General features: G+C 35.0%; 1 non-coding gene across 1 annotated transcript; it reads right to left on the reverse strand.

The window, feature by feature from the left end:
- Positions 1-6,371: 6,371 nt before the first annotated feature.
- On the reverse strand, positions 6,372-6,478 carry LOC116127828. Its single transcript, XR_004127646.1, has one exon. It is a non-coding gene; the product is annotated as a small nucleolar RNA R71 (small nucleolar RNA).
- Between the last annotated feature and the right edge of the window lie 16,865 nt (positions 6,479-23,343).

Genomic DNA, 23,343 nt, shown 5'->3' on the forward strand with positions numbered 1-23,343 from the left:
ACACGTAGGAAACGCAAAACACCTTTATTTACTATCTTCTTCTTTTTAAGATCTTCACAATTGATAAACTTCTTTCTTCAACCTAAGAGAAATATAGTACTTCAATATGTAAAATGTCCAATTTGGGCAAAGAGCTACAAGGAAAAAAAGATTAGGTATTAGGCTTTATTTATTTATTTTGATTTTATGGTGATTTAATGCCAAATTAAAAAAATTGTTTGGAATATTAAAACTTTGGAATTTCAATAACATATACCTTGTTCGATATGCAACATCTAAAGTAGGTTTGAAATTTTAAATGCTCAAGTTCTTTCCCCTTTTAAGGTTTCACTAAATAAAAAATTTACTCTATATTAGCAGTGTTCAATTAGGGTTTTGGAGTTTAATTTGACGGACCAAAAGTAATATATGTTAGTCAAATGAAAAAAATAAAAAAAAACCTACCATGAAATTTATGAGTGGCAACATGTAGGCACACAATGTGCGGCAGAAAGGCACACGATGTGTAGCAACAGCCCACCATGTGCAGCAAATGCCTCCACACCCATGACACATCAATAGCCTGTTGGAGTAGGTGCCCTAGAGCCAATCAATTATTGTAAGATTGACTTTGTAATAAATGTTTATTTATCAATAAAAGACATATTCTTCTATATCGTGTAAATCATAGTTATATGTAATGATATATCTCCTTAGGATGGTAGAACCGTGACGAGAGTATCAAGTGTTTCAAATCTTGATAGTGAGAACCCTATGATCACATATGGTGGCCATTCTAGAAATGTTCGTAGCCCTAGTATTATTCTGACTAAGGACACAGATAATACGGTAAAGCTATCATAGCGTTGAATGACTCTGTCGAAAGGTCGTGACTGATCTCACTTGTCAAGGTTGTTTGCCGACAACCTAGTGCAACGCATGGGTGCTTGCTAGAGGCAAGTTCACTGGATTGAACCACTAGAGGATTCCATATGGATGGTAACCAAAGTGTCTATGGAATAAATCTTCTAACGGATGGTGATGCATGTGAACCTTAGACTTGAGATCACCGGAGCGTCTTGTGCACCAATTGTTGTAGTTTGACACTAGCCCAATGTAGTTCTATTCAGAGCTATCAATACGGTAGTGATTGACTATATTGAGAAGTGTATTAAGACTATGGTAGATCGACAAAGGATTCATCACTCCTGGGTACGGGAAAAGTTATTTCACTGGGTAATTCAGTAAATAACAATGACACTAAATTTGTGGCCACAGTGGGATTGAGTTGTTGCTCAATCCAATTTATTATTCCGGTCATTGGTCCATTAACTAAATACAAACATGTCGATGATAGATGAGGTTGACACTATTTCTGTACCTCAGTCTTGATGAGATAACAGATGATGAAAGGATTTGATTGCACAGTAACCATACCGTTGACAGGCTGCGATTCGAATTTATCGGGTAGCCATGATGCCTTGCTAGGGGCCAATCTTGGTCTACGTGTAGTGAGATGATTAATTGGTGTTAATCGCGATACTACACACTACCGATCTGATGAAAAGCCTACGGGTCACACACTTAGAAGATAATTTAAGAATCAATTTGTGAGAATGGTATTTTGGTAATCTCACGGTGCAATTAAATTTGCTGAGGTTGTTGCTTGTATTTAATTTTAATATTAAAATTAAATTAGTGAGATTATATTTAAATATATCTCTGTACATATTTAAATGAATTATTATTATTAATTAAATGTTAATATATTATTATATTTTAATTGATTTTAATTATAATAATAATTAATTAATTAAAATACCATAAACGGTGTGTTTGGTTGCAAAGGTGAATTAGGGTTGGAGCCTATGGCTATTCCTAAGTGGAATAGAGTTTTAATTGTTGCACTATATAAGTGCAACTTAAAATTAAAACAAAAGGGAATTTTTCAATAATCAAAAACCCTAGCCACCCTATCTCTCTCACGTTACACTCTTGAGTGAAGAAGAATATTTTTCTAGTTCTTCTTTCTTGATTCTTGAAGCCCTTGATTGTTCTAGCAAAATAATCTAGGGTTCTACAGATTGTCTTCGTGTGGATTTTCGTGAGTGCGATCCTACTTTGGATCGATTAGCGAAGAATCACTTGAACAATGTCAATAAACAGTAACCGATGAATAATGTTGATGAACATTGTAGATGAATAGTAGCTGATGAACATTGTTGTGAACAGTGTTTGTAAGCGTAGTCAGAGATATTCGGAGGAGCCTCCAAATGTGTGTAAGCATTCTGAATCCTTGTATGGATTTATGATATTGTTGTAATGCAAAACTTGTAAATATTATAATCTATACCTAGATTTGGGATTAAAGCATATGATTGGTTTTTATTTGTTTTAAAAACTGTGTTTTTTTGTTGCTTAAACCGATCACTTACTAACATAGCCCACCATGGCAAAACAACAGACAAACCATGACACTACCCAGCCACACCATGGCACAATAGTAGCTCACCATGGTAGCACCCAGCCACAACCACCAATACCTGGTACCCAACAACCACCAACCTCGTCACCACCACCACCCACACCCATCAAGCCACATTGGCACCACCAAGTGCCACCACCCATACTGCCCATCACCAGGTGCCACTACCACCACGTGCGACCACACACACTACCCACCAAGCCATACTAGCTACCATCAAGTGCTACCACTCACACTGCCCATCAAGCCACTATTGTTGCCACCACTAAGGCACACTACCACCATCCCCTACCATGCCGCCACATTGTGGTCTGTGTTCTCACAACTAGGTGGGTGCTGGGGCTTGGCACATGCCTTGGCCACCTATGGCACCAATGTGCAACTAAATAGCCCACATTAACCTCCTCTGCCTCAAAACAAGCCAAGTAGCCTTGCTGTTGCCTGTTTTCCCATAGTTCAGTGTTGTTGCTAAGGCTGCCGCTCATGGCACCCATGCTTCTAGGAAGAGCCGATATCGACCGATCAAAAAGCAATGTCGCTATGAACGCTTGACTACCACAAGCTAGTTATCCTTGTAGTAACTTTTCTAACACATCTAGCTTCAAATTCCAAAAGTCTAAAGGATTAATGAGCCACATTTTCACAGTTCATATTCATACTAAAAATCAAAATCAAACAAGATTTTATCCTTTTGCTCCACACGAGACTTCGACCCGAATCGGCCTGCCGAGATGGGCCTTGGGTCCAAAAAAAGGAAAGTGTCCCACCTCTGATTCACAGAATAAGTAAAATAATGTTAAAAGTAGTGGTATTTCACTTTCGCCTTTCGGCTCCCACTTATACTATACCTCTCAAGTGATTTCACAAAGTCGAACTAGAGTAAAGCTCAACAGGGTTTTCTTTCCCCGCTGATTCTTCCAAGCCCATTCCCTTGGCTGTGGTTTCGTTGGATAGTAGATAGGGATAATGGGAATATACGCGTCAATAATAAGATGACGAGGCATTTGGCTACCTTAAGATGTCATAGTTACTCCCGTCGTTCACTCACGTTTCGTTGAATTTCTTCATTTTGACATTCAAAGCACTAGCATAAATCACATTACATGAGCATCCGTATGGACCATCGCAATGCTTTGTTTTAATTAAACAATCAGATTCCCCTTGTTCGTACTACTTTTGAGTCAATTGTTTGACCCCCAGGGAAGGCCCTTGAAGGGGTTGTTCTCAGTCTGTCCCCCGGATGACACGCGACGACTCACTCTCACTGTGAGAGTAGCTCAAGTAGTCCACTAATGGCCAGTGGGTTCAAGACCTAGACCCCCGTGCCCAATCTTCAAAGCCCACCGTGGATGTACTAGACACCACGCGACGTGCGGTTATGAGTATGACCAAGCGTGGATGATAGTTAGTCCTCCGGGTTTTCAAGGCCCACCGTGGATGTACTAGACACCACGGGACGTGCAGTGCTTTTCCGACCATTGAACCCTACCTTCATCTAAGACCCGTATCTAGGGTGGGCGGCCATTAAGATAACTCTTCCTAAGGCCCTTGCCGATGTCTTTAGACTCTTTAACGTTGCCATCAGTACTCTTATACTTATCAGGGCCTGACACTTGCCCCAACGATCGACTATAGGTCTCACACATTGGTAAGAGCTTCAAAATACATATTTACTCGATGGTTTGTAGGGATTATTTGTGAGAAATTAGGTTTAAATTGAGTAATTTGGCTTAATTATTTTATAAATGTCTTTTACCGGATCACGTGTGTGTTTGAGTGTTTTTAGGGTATCTATGCTAAATGTTATGCTTGGATGAAGAATCATGTCAACAACAGAATGAGTGATAAGTAGAAATAAATGGATCAAGAATCGAAGTTGAATTGAAGAAGTTATGGAGTTTTGAAGTTAAAGAGGAGATTCTAGATTACGCTCTAGTTTGAGCATGCTTTGGTGTTTTGACAATAACTTGAGCTGTAGACCTTGGATTAATACTATTCCTAGACTATTGGAAAGTTGATTCAAAGGGATACATTTTATATGTTTACCAATTTTTCAGATTCCATCATTATCGTGCTAAAAAATCACTATCTCTAGAGTGCTGAGGAATGATGCAAGGTTTGAACTGAAGAAGAGGAATTTATCATCATGCTGCAGCACAATTAGTCCAAAATCAATAATGCCGTAGCATAGTGTCGAGGCACAATCACGACACTGAAAATTTATTTTTCGTTTTTGACTAAGAAAATAGGGTTCAAGAGTCCTAAACTAAGTAGAAATAAGGAAAACAAAATCCTAACCCTTATGGGATATAAATAGAAGTCTTTTAACATTATTTTGAGGGAATTTTGGAGAGATCAAAAGAAAAATTATTAGAAGAAAAGAAAGAGCATCAGAATTTCTGGAGCTTTTGGAGCAAAATCATAGAGAAGTTTTTCCTTGTTCCTCCTTAAACTCATGATTTTTGTTTTAATAAAGATGGTTGTTTCTTTTATATTTGCTATGAACTAATTTTATTTTCTAGGGCTAAGATGTAGCCCAATTTCTTGATTATGTGTTGATTTATTTATGTTAATTTTTATTAAGATTTCTTCCTATGTTTTATTATTATGCCTAATGCTTTTGATTCTTAAGGATCCAAGAATTGAATGAATTAATGGACTAGGTTGAGATCGAGAGATGATACTTAGTTGGTCTACGGTAGTAAAACCATAGGTTGAGCGAACGCTAGAGATAGGTTACTGCGATTTGTGAGGTTTTGGTAAACTCTATAAAGCGTAATGATTCCAGTTGCTTAAATCTAATTAGAGATAGTTTGGGTAAGTAATTAAGAGTAAATTTGATAATTGTTTGAGAGAAAATTATTGGAAATTTAGGGAGTTTGACCCGTAGAAAGAGCTTAGTGAAATTAGCATAAGTTATCAACACATAGGAATAAAAGTTGGTGTGAAATCTATGCCCTTTGTCTAGTCATCTTGCATTAAAACCAAAGATTTATTTAGTTGTTTTCTTTTTAGTTTTGTTATTAAAATTCAATTGTTTACTTTAATTTAGGTTTTTCTTGATAAAATTTGGATTAATCAAATAGTAATAGGATAGTTTAATTTGGTAATTGATAGTAGTAATTCCCTTGGGTTCGACATCCGTATTCGTACACTTTATTACTTGCACGGTTTCGTACACTTGCGAAAATTACAACAAGTTTTTGGCTCCGTTGCCGGGGAATTATTATTTTTTTATCAATATCATTACGAGCTATTTAGTTGCTAATTTGATTTGTTTTAATTTTTTTAATTTTGTTTTGTAATTTTTTTTTAGATCCTGGAGAGCTTACATTCTAAAGGTGCTGAGCTCGATCCTTTCGATTATGAGATTGAGAGAACAATTGAAAAGTTGAGAAAAGTAAGAAGACGGGCTAGCACACAAGAATCCAATCCAATGTTTGATTCAACTATTGGAGATAATCATGGAAACAATGATGAGGAAGTCCATGGGAATGATGCAGAAGGGGGTAATGTGGCTAGTGGAGCAATGGTTATCCAAATAGCGTTGAAGGACTACTCTAGTCCTACTATTGAAGGGTATTATTCTAGCATTAAGAGACCACTTGTTCCAGCAAATAATTTTGAGATAAAGCCAATCATTATTCATATGATACAACATTCAGTACAATTCATAGGGTTGTCTAGTGATGATCCTCACTTGCATATTGCCAATTTTCTAGAGCTATGTGACCCATTCAAACACAATGGGGTATCTGATGATGCAATTAGGCTAAGGATTTTCCCATTTCCTCTTCGGGATAAAGCTAAGGTTTGGTTAATTTCTCTACAACCTGGAAGTATCACGACTTGGAATGAGTTAGTTTAGCCATTTCTTATGAAATATTTTCCACCCATCAAGTCTGCCAAGATGAGAAGTGACATTACAAATTTTTACTAGCAAGATATAGAGTCACTTTATGAAGCTTGGGAAAGGTACAAAGATCTTTTACGAAAGTGTCCTCACCATGGGTTGCCAATATGGTCACAAGTGCAAACGTTTTACAATGGGTTGCTGCCAAGTATACAAGCTATGATAGATGCTACAAGTGAAGGAGCTTTGAATAACAAAACACCAGAGGAAGTTTATAATTTAATTGAAGTGATGGCGAGCAATAACTACATGAGGCCTTCAGAGAGATATTTAATAAGGAAAGCAACATGAGTACACGAAGTTGATAGCTACATCATATTGGTTGCCCAATTTTCAGCCATCCAAAAGCAATTGGGAGTTGCCCTAAAGGTAAATGTTATTGAATCGTCTTCTCTAACTTGTGAACTTTGTGCAAGGAATCACTTGTCAAAGGATTGTCAAAAAGGGAATCCATTTGCTCAACTAGAACAAGCTAACTATGTCAACAATTTTCAACGAGGGCAAGGGAATCTATACTCTAGCACATACACTCCAGCATGGCACAATCATCCAAAATTTTTGTGGAGCAACAACAATGAGCACAAACCACCATCGGGCTTCCAACCTCAAGAGAAGAAATCCAACATGGAGAATGTGCTTACAAAGTTTATGGAGGAATTGGGTAAAATATTTGACAAGAATGAAACTCAACTTCAGAAATATGAAGTCTTGTTGCAAAATCAATCCGCTTCTTTAAGGAACTTTGAGACTCAAATGGGACAAATACATAGTATCTGTTGAAATTTAATACAAATTAGTAGCAAAACAACAAAAAATCCAGTAGCAAAACAGTGGAAGAACAACAGCAAAATGGCAAAAAACCAGTAGAAAAACAACAACAAAAAGCAGTGAGACAATAGCAAAACAGCAATGATACAGCAGTGAAATAGCAACATCAAGGCGTGCAAAAGCACTATCCTTAAGATTAGAATTCCGCTCCTAGTGGAAGAGTCTTCGTGGTGCAAAAAGGCTCAACAACAGAATGACCTCCAGGATACAAAGACGAACTTCCTTTTAAAGTGTACACTCTTTAAAAGTTTGGAACAATATAAGAAAAAATAGTAGTGGTGAAGAGTTGGAAACAATAAGAAAGTGAAGAAAAATGCAGAAGCAACATACAAATTTTGTCAAGTGAGAAGATTGTGTGTTGAAAAGAGAACAACACCCCTTTTTATACTTGACAATGTCCATTTTCCCCCTCTTAATTTTCCACATGTAACAACCATTTTTTAAATCAAAAAATTGAAACTGCCACCAACTATTTAAAGCTCCAAAAACTGTCATTGAATTAATTGCATAATAGTTATTTCTTAAATTAAAAATTGAAATTGTCATTGCTATAATTGCATAACAGTCCAAGCATTGATTAATTGTTATAAAAGATTGGTATTTTGAAATACCATATCAGCCAACTTTATAACAATCCCCCTCATATTTCAAAATAACCAATCACCACTAATGATAGAACTTAATGTTTATGAGTTGGTGTCTTTTGGACTATGAACCAATCATTGAGTAACTAAACGTGAATTACAGAAATTTGGTGAAACTAAGTTTCTGTGAACCAAAAATTTCTTTATGTAATTCAGAGGATTAGTTCCTCACACTAAATTCTTTGCATTATATATTGTTCTACGGTTTGACACTTTATGGCCTTGTGCTAGCCTGGATTTCATGAGTGCTCTAGAGATGTCGCCTAAGCTCTCATAGGAATTGACTCAATTCCACACTTACAGAGGTAAATTTCCATAAGGTGTGAATTGTAGTTTTTTCCACACCACCATTTTATATTGGCTATGGATTTCATTAAGAGTAATTTTACTCAACTTTATTCACTGCAATTAGTATTATCTCGCCATAGGGAGAACTTTCTATAGATATAAAATTCGTTAATACTTATCAAGACAACAAGTGACTTGTTATTACCCTTATGAACCTACTTCATGGGATCTCCAATCACATAGGTAGAGTTACCATCACTCTTGCCATATGCTTTAGGCATAAGTCTCATCCCCCTCGATGTGTATTCCACTAAACTCCTACTTAGTGGTTTAGTCAGAGGATCGGCCAAATTTAACTCTGACTTCACAAAGTCTTGGCTCACTACCTTAGATTCTAGCAATTGCTTTATAATGGCATGTCTTATCCAGATATGTTTGGTTTTCTCATTATAAATTTTGCTCTTTGCTCTCGTTATTACGGCCTGACAATCGCGATATCGATGAATTGATACTGAAACATGAGGGTGAGTTTCAATGGGAAGATCTACTAAGAGATTCCTTAACCACTCAACCTTAGAACTTGCCTTTTCTAAGGTGATAAGCTCAGACTTCATGGTAGACCGAGCTATGCAAGTTTGTTAGGAAGACTTCCATGACACAGCACCTCCAACAAGTGTAAAGATATAACCACTCATGGATTTTATTTCATCTGAATCTGATATCCAATTGGCATCAGAATATCCTTCTAATACATGTGGTGTACTTCCAAACGTTAGCCCATAATCAATGGTGCCTTACAAATATCCAGCAACTTTGTCTAATGCTACCCAGTGATTCTTATCAGGATTATGAGTATACCTACTTAATCTACTAACAGCATAAGCAATATCTGGCCTTGTACTATTCATTAAGTACATAAGGCTACCAATGATTTGGGCATATCTATTTTGACTCACATTGTGTTGTGTATTTTCTTAAGTTGAGTATTTCTATCATAAGGAGTTGAGACAGGTTTATTGTCTGAATACCCAAATTTCCTTAAGAAATTTTCAACATAGTGTTGTTGTGATAACTTAAGACCATCATTTATCTTAATGATTTTAATCCCAAGAATAACATTTGCCTCTCCCATATCTTTCTTATCAAAATTTGAGGCAAGAAACTCTTTAGTCTTAATTATTACATCTATATTATTAGCACAAAATATTAATATGTCATCAACATGGAGACGTATTATTACATAAGTGTCGTCTTCAAATGATTTAGAATATACACATTTATCTGAACCATTAATTGTATAACCATTTGAGACTAACACTTGGTCAAACTTCTCGTGCCATTGTTTTGGTGCCTGTTTAAGTTCATAAAGAGACTTTACCAGTTTGCACATTTTATGCTCATTACTTGGGATAACACAACCCTTTGGTTGTTTCATATAAATTTTTTCATCCAGATCTCCATTAAGAAAATCTACCTTTACATCCATTTGATGCATATGTAATTTGTAAATTGTAGCTAAAGCAATTAACACTCTAATTGATGCTATCTTGTTAAAAGAGCATAAGTGTCAAAATAATCTATATCTTTCTTTTGTGTATAACCTTTGTCAACCAATCTTGCCCTGTATTTATCAATTGATCCATCAGTCTTTAATTTCTTTTTAAATATCCATTTGCACCCTATTGGTTTAGTTCCTAGAGGCAAATTAACTACTTCCCATGTATGATTACTCATAATGGACTCAATTTCATTATTTGCTACCTCTTTTCAAAGGGATGCATCATGAGAAGTCATTGGCTCTTCATAAGTCTGAGGATCATTCTCTTTAAAAAAGACATAGTAATCATCACCAAAACTTTTGGCTTTTCTTACTCTCTTACTTCTCCTTATTTCTAACTCTAAACTTTCAGAAGAATTCTAAAGAGTTTCATTTTGAGGTAAAGCCTTTTCACAATTGATTTTCTTAGGAAAAACATTCTCAAAGAAATCTTCATTTTTAGATTCAATTATTGTGTTTGCATCATACAAGCCAACCTTTTTCTTTATTATCATGAATCTATAAACAACATTGTTCTGAGAATAACCTATAACCATACAATCAATAGTCCTGGGTCCTAACCTTTTCCTTTTAGGTTCAGGAATTAGGACTTTATCAAAACACCTCCACACTTTAAAATATTTTATGTTAGGTACATGACCTTTCTAGAGTTCATATGGTGTTTTTCCTATTTTCATAAAAAGAATTTTGTTTGTATGTAACAAGCTGAAAGCATAGCTTCCCCCCACAAATTCAAAGGCGTTCCAGAACTAATCAACATAGCATTCACCATTTCTTTTAAAGTTCTATTTCTCCTCTCAACAACTCCATTAGATTGTGGAGAATAAGGAGGTGTAGTCTCATGTATAATACCATGATCTCTACAAAAGGAATCAAAGTCATTTGACTCATATTCGCCTCTTCTCTCCGTTCTTAACCTTTTAATTCTCTTATTGAGTTGATTTTCAACTTCATTTTTATAAGTTAAGAACATTTTAATTGCTTCATCTTTACTTCTCAATAATTATACTCTAGTATATCTAGAGTGATCATCAATAAAAGTTATATAAAATTTTTTTCCTCCTCTGATCATGGTTTGTTTCAAATCTCCAAGATCACTATGAATTAAACCGAGAAGCTCATTTTCTTGTTCTAGAATTGGTTTACAAGTCTTTTTAGTGGATTTAGATTCCACAGACACATCACATTTATCAATATTTGAAATATTGACATTTGATAATAAACCAAGTTCTTTCATCTTTTTCAGATAACCATAATTCATATGACCTAATCCACCATGCCATAAATCTATTGAATCAAAACATAAGTAGAAGAAGATGCATTTTCATTCATAATAATATCAAGTACATTGAGTTTAAATAACTCTCCAGCACAATGCCCCTTCCTAACACAAGCCCCATTCTTGGACATTACAATTTTGTCACCCTCAAATGAGACTTTCGCTCCAGCCTTTCCAATACATAAACAGATACAAGATTATATCAAATTTTTGGAACCTGTAAAACATTACTTAGTGAGAGGGTTTTCCCATAAGTAAGTTCGAGAAGAATTTTCCCCTTTCCCATAACAGCAGTAGAGTGGGAATCACCAAGGTAAACACATTTTTCTCCATCCCTCACTGGTATGTATTCATAGAAAGAATTTATATCTCCACAAATACACTTTGTGGCCTTAGAATCAATTATCAATTCTTTCTTTTCATCAACCATGTTCACTTGTGAGACAACCACAACAATAATAACATCATCTCCCTCAGCCAGATTGGCTTTAAAAGGATTTATGTTGTCTCCAGTTTTTCTGTATTTGCATTGGCTAACAAAATGTCAAGTTTTCCCATACACAAAACAGTGTCCTTTCTTTTTGAGAGTATTGGGGTTCTTGTTGTTAAAAAATTTCTTGTTATTGTTCTTAAATCTCTGCGGTTTCTTGTTCTTAGGTTGAGGGGGAACCACTTGGTTTTCAACAACATTAGCCTTGGATGTCAATTCCTTGGCCTTATTGGCTTTATCTCTAAGCCTATTTGTCTCCTCAATCCTAATATGTACTATCACATCTTCTAAGCTCATTTGCTTTCGCTTATGTTTCATACTGTTCTTATAAAGTCTCCGCGAATCTGGAAGTTTCTCAATTATACATCCAGCTACAAAAGTTTCAGGGAGAATTATTTCTTCATTTTTCAAGTAATTTATTCGTAAATGATAACTAAGGACTTGCATGGATACCTCTTTTTCTTCTACCATTTTAAAATCTATGAAATTTCCTATGGCATATTTTTGTGATCCAGCATCCTTAACAACATATTTCTTTTTCAATGTTGTCAATATCTCATGTGCAGTCTTATAAGCGCAATAAACATCATAAAGCTCATTCGATAATGTACTGAGGATAGTATAATTACATACCTTATTTCCTTTCTTCCATGTGTCAAGTTTTTATCAAAATTGTCCACTCTAGGTTTTGGTTCTTCCAATGTGAGGTACTCTATAAAACCGAGCACATCTAGAGAGTCGAACATTTTTTCTTGCCACCTCTTGAAATGAGCTTTGGCAAAGAGCTCAATTTTGGAGATATTAGGAAGAGACTTGGCGGTGAGAATTGCAGCATCCATTTTGACAGATTTCACTTAAATTCTGATCTTAAGATTATTGAAATTTAATGCAAATTAGCAGAAAAATAGCAGAAAATCTAGCAACAAAACAGTGGAAGAACAATAGCAAAACAACAAAAAACCAATAGGAAAACAACAACAAAAATAGCAGCAAGATAGTAGCAAAATAGCAATGATACAACAATGAAACGACAACAAACAACAACATTAAGGTGTGCAAAGGCGCTGTCCTTAAGATTAAAATTCTACCTTTGTTGGAAGAATCTTCGTGGTGCAAAAAGGCTCAACAGCGGACTGACCTCCAAGATACAATGACAAACCTCCTTTTAAAGTGCACACTCTTTAGAAGTTTAGAACAATATAAGAAAAAATAGTAGTGGTGAAGGAGAGTTGGAAAAAATAAGAGCGTGAAGAAAAATGAAGAAGCAACATACAAATTTAGTCAAGTGAGAAGATTGTATGTTGAAAAGAGAACAACACCCCCTTTTTATACTTGACAATTTCCGTTTTTCCTCTCTTAATTTTCCACATGTAACAGCCATTTTTTAAATCAAAAAATTGAAACTACCACCAACTATTTAAAGCTCCAAAAACTTGCATTGAGTTAATTGCATAATAGTCATTTCTTAAATTAAAAATTGAAACTGTCATTGCTTTAATTGCATAACAATCCAAGCATTGATTAATTGTTATAAAAGATTGGTATTTTGAAATACCATATCAACTAGCTTTATAACAATATCTTGGCGGGAAGAGTTCAAGGAACATTTCCAAGTGATACTGAGAAGAATCCAAAGGAGAAACTCAATGCTATCATACTGAGAAGTGGTAGGGAGTTGAAGGAATCGAGCAAGAAAGAAGAAAAAGGGTAAAAACTCGAAGCGAAAAAAGTGGACAGAAGTGACCATGCCACAACACATAAGAAACCAGAAGCAAGCATGCCCCGGCACAGTGCCGCGACACAACAAAGGACAGAAGCAAGAGTGTTGCGGTACAGTATCGCAACACAAGGGCAGAATCTGACAAAACTCCTCATGTTGCGACGAATGATGAAACAACCTTTCTATACCCTCATAGAGTACAGAAATAGAGATTGGACGAGAAATTTGGTAAGTTTATGGATATATTTTGAAGCTTACACATAAATATTCATTTTGTAGATATGTTGGAGCAAATGCCAAAGTATGCCAAGTTCTTAAAGGAGATTCTTACACACAAAAGGAGGTTTGAATAACATGAGACGGTTATGCTTATCGAAGAGCATAGTGCACTACTTTTGAAGAAACTACCACCAAAACTCAAAGATCAGATCCAGGGAGTTTTACAATTCCATGCACTATTGGTAGTTTACAATTTGATAAGGTTTTATGTGATCTAGATGCTAGTGTAAATTTGATGCCCTTTTCAATTTTTAAGAAACTAGGCCTAGGGGAAGTAAAACCAACCATTGTTCATCTTCAATTAGCAAATAGGTCTATGGAATATTTTAAGGGAGTAGTAGAGGATGTCTTAATAAAAGTAGATAAACTATTTTTCCCGATAGATTTTATTGTATTAGATATGGAAGAAGATCGGGAGGTGTCTCTAATTTTAGGAAGACCTTTTCTAGCTATGGGTAGAATGTTGATCGATGTTCATCAAGGAAAACTAATCTACGTAGAGGATGAACAAGTAGAATTTAATGTGTTTGATGCTATGAAATACCCATTTGAGGTAGAGTCTAGTTTTATATATATATATGTGTGTGTGTGTGTGTGTGTAATGAGACAGTGGGTTAACCATTAGAAGAAAACTACCCAAGTCCACCCCTAGAAAATTGTTTAGCCAACTCTAGGATTATGGAAGTCGAAATTGAGAATGAGAGGGTGCATGGTCAATGATTAAAACCTTATAAAGATGGTGGATTTGAAGATGAATGGGTTGCGATTCTCCATGATGATCCAGATTGAAGAGAACGAATAGTCGAGCTTACGACTCTAATAAAGCGCTTCTTGGGAGGCAATTGTAGCTCTTTACTTTAATTTTGATTCTTGTTTTGAATTTATTTTAGATTTTCATTTAATGTGTTAGGTTGTGATAACTTTGGTTTGGTTTGATATGTTAGTTGTTTATGTTTTACCCATAATTTCTTTTATGCACGCTAAATTGGCCAAGAAAGGCATATAGTTTGTTTTCTTTTGACTAGATTTCCAATGACTATTAGACATGACAAACAGTATGCATGCCTTCACGCAATTATCTCCACATAAATGTTGCACATGAAGGTTATTGTAGTTGTTCTCTTTGCACATTGAGGACAATGCCCATATCTAACATTAGGGGTAAGGAATTTTTTTTTTTTTTTTTAATGGCCAAATTTAGTTTCGTTTGATGGACATCTTTGGATATCTTTTGTTTTTAATTATCTCTTTAAAAGCTTTTGGGTAGAATTGTTTTAGGTGTGTTGTAGGGTCAAAGAGTCAATGTATTTTGTTTTGTTTTGGAACTCATACACAAGTCAATGATAAGACCATGATTGCGATGCATTTGTAACATTGAGAATTTATTAATTTTCGCGTAGTGTAAGGAAGGTCGTCGATGACAATTGCATCTAGTTATGACTCTCTTAGGATGGGTTTAATTGGTTGAGTAATTCGGAAACTTAGAAATGTTTTATGTGTGCTCTTATGGCAATAAATTTTTTGTGAAAATTGTGCATAAACTCTAGAACTCATTTGATAACCACTTGAGGCAAAATCCTAGAATCCACATTACTTAGGAAAGGACTTAGGCAATTTTCTTTGGAACAATTGAGCCTTTCAAGCCAACCTTTATTATGTTATCTTTAGTTAACCCTTTGAGCCTATTATATAGACTTGGTAAGCCTTATTTTTTTATTTTTTTAAACCTACTATATCTCACCTTGATGATGAAGCCTAAAACACTTTCCCAACCCATCTTATTGTGAGAGACTTAATTTGGTGTGATCTTAGAAGAAAAACTCATGAAAAGAAGTGTGGTAGAGGAACATAAATGTATCTTTTGGATCACAACCTGAGTATGTGCAATGAGATAGGCTGGGGGTTGAAAAAAAAATAGTAAAAGCAAGGTGGAGTAGACGATTGTTTTTACAAGTTACTATCTTCCTATGAAAAAAAAAGTGCAAAAGAAAAAAATTGAAAAAAAAAAGAAAAAAATTGCAAAAAAATAGGAAGAAGTAGCTAGTGAGAAGAACATGGAATGAGGTTTACATTATATGAGGGTTGGTGCAATTGTTAGAAGGAAGAGTTCAATGAATGTGAAACAGTAGTGGGTGAATGAGAAAGAAAGCAAAGAAGAGATTGTTCATGGTCATTTACTGTAAAATATTAAGTCTCTTGCATTTTGTTAAAATTCCTCTTCATTCTTTCATAAACCATTACCCTAGCCTAATGTTACAACCATGATAAAGACCTAATGATCCGAGGTAGTAAATGGATTCTACATTAGTGGAGAGTGGTTTGAAAAGTGAGCCTATGGAGTTTGATTGTACATTTGTCATTGTTTTTCTCACTTTGCCTATGAAAGCAATGCATAAAATCATCTGGGTTTTTGGATGAATGGTTTGTGAATGATTATGTGAAAGTCATTAACAAAAATGTAGTTGAAATTTGCTTCTCTTTATATTTGCATGTTGTTAATTATTTGATTTGCTCATATTGACAAAATCTTTGAGACAAATACATGTATGGTTCTAAACTTTTTGTCTGAGTCATTAGTTTGTAAGTCTAGGTTTGATTGGATGTTTGTGGGTATCATCATTGGAAACCCTCACGAGACTACAACTCATCCAACTATGGCTGCCTAGGCGTTTAAAGGCTTGTTGCATGCGCTAAATGCAACCATGTCAATCTACGGAAGTGATTTAGGATAGTTTAGATATTGGTTTTATTTTGTTTTTAATTTTCAAGTTAAAAAACTTGTTTTATCGCTTAGCTTGCTAGGGACTAGTAAGAAGCTGGTTGGGAGTTGTGATAAGAGCTTCAAAATACATATTTACTTAATGGTTTATAGGGATTATTTGTGGGAAATTAGGTTTAAATTGAGTAATTTGGCTTAATCATTTCATAAATGTCTTTTACGGGATCACGGGTGTGTTTAAGTGTTTTCAAGGTATCTATGCTAAATGTTATGCTCAGATGAAGAATTATGTCAGCAACAGAATGAGTGACAAGTAGAAACAAACGGATCAAGAATCGGAGTTGAATTAAAGAAGTTATGGAGTTTTGAAGTTAAAGAGGAGATTTTAGATTATGCTTTAGTTTGAGCATGCCTTGGTAGTTCAACAATAACTCATGTTGTAGACCTCGGATTAAGACTATTCTTGGACTGTTGGAAAGTTGATTCAAAGGGATACATTTCACATGTTTACCACTTTTTAGATTCCATCGTTATCATGCTCAAAAATCACCATCTCTGGAGTGCTGAGGAATGATGCAAGGTTTGAACTGAAGAAGAGGAATTTATCATCATGCCGCAGCATTGTGCCATAACACAGTTAGTCCAGAATCAACAATGCTACAGCATAGTGCCAGGCCACAGTCACAACAGCTAGAAATTTATTTTTCGTTTTTGACTAGGAAAATAGGGTTCAAGAGTCCTAAACTGAGTAGAATTAAGGAAAACAAAACCCTAACCCTTGTGGGATATAAATAGAAGTTTTTAGCATTATTTTGGGGGATTTTTGGAGAGATCAAAAGAAAAACTATTAGAAGAAAAGAAAAGAGCATCAGAATTTTTGGAGCTTTTGGAGCAAAATCATAGATAAATTTTTCCTTGTTCCTCTTTAAACTCATGATTTTTGTTTTAATAAAGATGGTTGTTTCTTTTATATTTTCTATGAAACGAGTTTTATTTTCTAGGATTAAGATGTTGCCCAATCTCTAGATTATGTGTTGATTTATTTATGTTAATTTTTATTAAGATTTCTTCCTAAGTTTTATTATTATGCCTAATGCTTTTGATTCTTAAGGATCCAAGAATTGAATGAATTAATGAACTAGGTTGAGATTGAGAGATGATACTTAGTTGGTCTACGGTAGTAAAACCATAGGTTGAGCGAACGCTAGAGATAGATTACCGAGATTTGTGTGGTTTTGGTAAACTCCATAGAGCGTAATGATCTCTAATTGCTTAAATTTGATTAGAGATAATTCGGGTTATTAATTATGAGTAAATTAGATAATTGTTTGAGAGAAAATTATTGGAAATTTAAAGAGTTTGACCTATAGAAAGAGCTTAATGAAATTAGCATAAGCTATCAATACATAAGAATAAGAGTTGGTGTGAAATCTATGCCCTAGGTCTAGTCATCTTGCATTGAAGCCAAAGATTTATTTAGTTGTTTTCTTTTTAGTTTTGTTATTAAAATTCAATTGTTTATTTTAATTTAGGCTTTTCTTGATAAAATTTGGATTAATCAAATAGTAATAGGATAGTTTAATTTGGTAATTGATAGTAGTAATTCCCTTGGGTTCGACATCCATATTCGTACACTTTAGTACTTGCACGATTTCGTGCACTTGCGAATATCACAACACGCATAAGCGCCATCATTTTCGAGGCTAGTTGATTCGGCAGATGAGTTGTTACACACTCCTTAGAGGATTTCAACTTCTATGACTACCATCATGTTGTCTTAATTGATCAATACCCTTTATGGGTTCTAGGTTAGCGTGTAGTTGGGCACCATAACTTGACTTCCAGTTCGCCCCACATCGCAATTCTGCTTTCTAAAAATGGCCCACTTAGAGCTCTCAATTCTGTGGCACAACTTAATGAAGCAATCACATCGTACTACCTATTTAAAGTTTGATAATAGGTCAAGTGCGTTGTGCCTCCAATGCCTCTAATCATTGGCTTTACTTGAAAGAATTCGTATGCGGGCTATAACTATTATGAGGGAAACTTCGGAAGGAACCATCTACTAGACAGTTTGATTAGTCTTTCACCCCTATAACCAAGTCAGACGAATGATTTGTACGTCAGTATCGCTGCGGGCCATCCACAGAGTTTCCTCTGGCTTCACCCCACTCATGCATAGTTCACCATCTTTCAGGTCCCGACAGGCATGCTCACACTCAAACCCTTCACAGAAGATCAAGTTTAGTTGGCAGTGTAACCTGTGGGGGATCCCACCAATCAGTTTCCTTGTGCCCTATGCGTTCACTGGCCCATTGACTTGCACGCATGTTAAACTCCTTAGTCCGTGTTCCAAGGCAGGCCAAATGGGGAGCTTGTAGGTCGACACCAAGAGCGTACAGGTGTTAAAGCACACTTTGCGGCGCACACTACCAACCACGACCATAACGATGACATCTCCAAGGGCATATCATCAACCCAGACTTAGGTCACCATCACAATCTGTATCGGTCAACATCCCATGCCGAACGATGGATCGGCTCGTCACCATTCCACATCCAACCAGGGCGCAGCCCTGCCCGCTTCCCTTCAGACAATTTCAATCACTCTTTGACTCTCTTTTCAAAGTCTTTTTCATCTTTCCTTCCTCTTGGGTATCACTCCTTTCCTCCCTATTCCCCAATACATAACTAGAACTAGAACCACCATGCTTGATGTTGATGGTTTTCTTGTACTTTTCAATCAGTTCCAAACAAGATTTTGAATCTTCAGGCCAAGAATCAAAGGAAACTGAAAATGGAAGATGCGTTGATATCTTTGCAAATGAAGAGGACACCAATGTCGCAAAGAATACTTAACTCCTTGCTCTTCTTCTTCAAACATTGTAGTCTCTTTGGGTTCTTTCGTGTCGCCATTATCACTTACAGAGAGAGCGAGAAAGCAAAAAATAATCTAAGAGTACCAGAGAATGAATGAATTTGTTACTTGCGGGTTCCTTTAAACAGTTGGACCTGGCACCAATGAACATTTGGCCGTTGGGATAAAAAAAAAAAAAATAGTACTTTCTTTTTTTATTCGGAGAATTTTTTGGTCAATTAGGATATAAGCCTCACTTAATTGGTTTAATTTTTTGGGCTTCAAAATGGTACGGGAGTAGAATATACAATCTAGGCAATGACCATTAGCCCTTATCAAATAGATCATTATCTCCTATTATTGTACACATCATTATTATATTCCTTAAAACTTCTCTTTAAACTCCATTTAATATTAAATATAGTCTTGATTAATTAGAGATGGGCACGGGTCGGGTTGGGGCTAAGGAATGGGGTCCTCATACCTGACTCTTTGGAAAATACCTGTACTCGAGTTGGGGGTGTCGAGGAATCCCCAACCTGCAGGGATTAGATGATCCCCATCCCCTACTCACCCCTGTTCATGTACTACTGCCTGTGGGGAATTTCTCCTCGACTAGGAAGTAGTCCCCCTTGGGAAATTTCCCCACAGATGGGGAATAGTCCCTATTGGTCATTTCTAATTTCTATATAAATTTCATCAGCTAAATGCTTTAAACATCTTAAAGAGTCACAATGGGGAACTTGCAACTGCCATGAGTCCAACAATTATCCAAGTACATAAAATAAATAAAATAAAAACTAGAAAAGGGCTAAGTAGTTTATATGTTAAGTTAAACATAATGTTGCATATGACATAACCTACATTTAGAACCTTTTGTTGTAAAAATCCCAAAAAAATCATTAGAAGCTAATTATGTATGAAAAATATGTCAATTTGAGAGATTAATTGTTTAATATATATATATATATAAAACTTTTTTTATTAGTATTTTCTTTTAATAAATTTAGAGGTAACATAATATTTTCAATTAATTATAAATGTGTTTAATATTAATCAACCTCTTCCAAAAGAACAAATAAATAAATAATTTAATAAATTTTAACATTGGACAATTTGGAGTTTTGGACTTGTGAATTCATACATCTAAGATTAAGAGTTCCAATTTCTATTAGTTTATGTTAATATATTAATAGTTTATATTTAATTTAAAAATTATTAAATTAAAATGTACAGTGACATAATATATTTTATTTATGTTTGAGAATAAATTAGTATGATTCATTATAGGCTACAATTCATTAATTCATTAAATTAATAATAATAAAACTTCACATAAGGGAAATATTATTCCATTATTGAAGATTTCAATAGTGATTAGTTTTATAATATTCAACAAATATATCAAAAATTATTAAAATAAAATTTATAGTGACATAATATATTTTATTTATGTTTGAGAATATATTAATGTGATTCATTATAGGCTATAATTCATTAATTCATTACATTAATAATAATAAAACTTCACATAAGGGAAATATTATTCCATTATTGAAGATTTCAATAGTGATTGTTTTATAATATTTAATAAATATATCAAAAATTAATAATTTAATGACTTTTTTTTAATTGCATGATTATGGTAATTATATTTGGCACTAAAACATAATTACTTAATCTGTTAATTAGAGAGGGAGAGACTGAGAGATATATTACTAAGACTATTTTGAATTATTAATCTTTACTAAAAAGTATTAAGTATCCTTATAAAACATAATAAATTATTAATCTTTTATCAAATATCAAAATATATTCACTTTATGACTTATGGTTACTTTTAATACATAAATTTAAATATTCAATAATAAATTTAAAATAACAATTATAAAATTTGATTGCATCACATGATTTATATGTTGATCATTTTACACAAAATCTATTATCTTATACAAAATTTTATAAAACATATAATTAATTAATTATATATTTTCAAGGGAGGGCGGGGCACGTAATTCTTAGAGCTGGTATTTTTCGGTGCGATGTGGAGCAAGGATACAAGCATCCCCAAACCCGACCCGCCCGGCCCCCGAGGTATACTCTTCTCCCCATACTCGACCTTATCCCCCAAATTTTTGGGGAATCTTCGCCTAGACCTAGCAAAGTGTCACCCGTACCCGCGGGTCCACGGGTACCCAATCCAAATGGGCGAGTATGGGTAACAATATAAATTACCCGCATAAAGTTTATCCGTACCTGACCTACTCGTGAAAAAAGCGGGTGGGTCGGGTAATGCCTATTGGTACCCGTATTGAAATAAAATAAAATAAACCAAAATTTGCAAAAACAAAACAAAACCCTAAGCCTAAAGTGAAAAAAAAATCGATTGAAAGTCTGAAACTCTCCCAAACTCACGCCGACGATGCCTACAGTAGTCTCAAACTGAAACTCTCTCACTCTCATGCGTCACACAGTCTAGCGCCAAAAATCAACTTTCAATCTCTCTCACTCCGACAAACGACGGTCACCGACTTACTCAATCACTCTCACAGTCATGCCATTGCATACAGCAACTCTGAATCTGACAATCTCTCTCACTCTCATTGTCTCATGTCATCACTGTTTGAAGTCATTGTCATCTCACGCAGCTAAATCTCTCAATCTTTGTTACTCTCACGTTGTATTCGTCTGAAGCAACTCAATCTCTCAGTCTTTATCACTTTGACGTCGTCTTCGTATCACGCTATCGCCATCGCCGTATCACGTTGTCGCTGTCTCACTCTCAATCACTGACTCACTCTCAATCACTGACTCACTCTCATGGTCATCATCATCAAGCTAGCTGACTCACCGTATTACTACAACCTAGCAGCTCTCACAGTCACCGTATTACAACCTAGCAAGGCAGCAACTCCTCACTCTGGTATATTTAGCTACTGATTTATTCTTTGTGTGAATGCCGAATGGATATTTATTATTTTGTGGATTTGTTTTCTTATTTTTTATGGATATTTATTTCTTATATTTTGCTAGCACAATTAGTTTGTCCCGAAGCTTACTGAGTTGCAGAAGAACCCTTTGAATTATACCCAGGTTAGTTTGTCCCAAAGCTTACTGTTTTTAGTTAGTGCTGTTTTTGTTTCTTACTATTGTTGAGTTGGAAAAATCCAGCCTTTTGGTAGGGCTAGTTTGCTTGTGAAATATTTGGGAGTGTTTTGTTTTTGATTCTTTTGGATGAATTCTTATGGTTGGTGGATTAAATATAAATACTGTGTTGTGTCCTTTAGATTGGCATGGAGAAGTCTAAATATTTGTTTAAAGAGGTGATAGAACGTGGTCATAATGTAGCTGAACCTCTTTCCAGTGCTAGTACTGTCTGTCCAAAAAAACATAAAATTTCAGATGTTTGGGGTCAATTTACAACATTTCCAGATGAGAAAGTGAATGAGAGGGCAAAGTGTTTGATTTATAGTAAGTCTTCTGCATATGGTAGTTCCACTCATAGGACTAAAAAATTTGAAGCGTCATATGAAAGGTTGTCCTAAACGTACCATCAGTAATGTAGATCAATTAATGATGGATTGTGATACTAAATTGCAACATTTGAGGATTTTTCAAGAGATTTATTGTGAGAAGAGGGCAATAGGAATCATAAAACATAATTATCCATATTCAATAATGGAGCATGAAAGAACTAGGGATGTCCATATATATTTGAATCATGAAGTTAAGCCTTATACTAGGAACACTGCTAAGGCGGAATGCTTAAAGATATATAGTAGGGAAAAGGAAAAGATTAAGCTTGCTTTTTCCAGGTAGAATATGCTTGACTTCTGGTATTTGGAGTTCTTGTATGATTGACGGGTACATTTCTTTAACAGCTCACTATGTTGATGAGAATTGAGAGTTACAAAGTAGAATTCTCAATTTTTGCCATATTCTTCCTCCACACTCAGGGGTTCTTTTTTCAAAAACAGTTTATGGTTTCTTAAAAGATTAGGGAATTGAAAAGAAAGTCTTCTCTCTTACTTTGGACAAAGCAAGTAATAATGATAAGATAGAAGACATTTTAAAGAGTCAACTTTGTGTTCAAAATGCTTTATTATGTAGTGGTTCCTTTTTTCATGTGCGATGTTGTGCACATATCTTGAATTTCATAGTCTAAGAAGGGTAAAAAGTTAGTAGCACGACTTTACATAAGATTCAAGAAAGTGTGAAATATGTTAAAGGAAGTGAGGCTAAAAGAATTAAGTTTGGAGAACTTGCTGCACAAATTGGTGTGATAAGCTCAAAACAATTGCAAAT

The sequence above is a fragment of the Pistacia vera genome, unplaced genomic scaffold (genome assembly GCF_008641045.1).
Source record: "Pistacia vera cultivar Batoury unplaced genomic scaffold, PisVer_v2 Contig195, whole genome shotgun sequence".
Taxonomy (NCBI): Eukaryota; Viridiplantae; Streptophyta; class Magnoliopsida; order Sapindales; family Anacardiaceae; genus Pistacia; species Pistacia vera.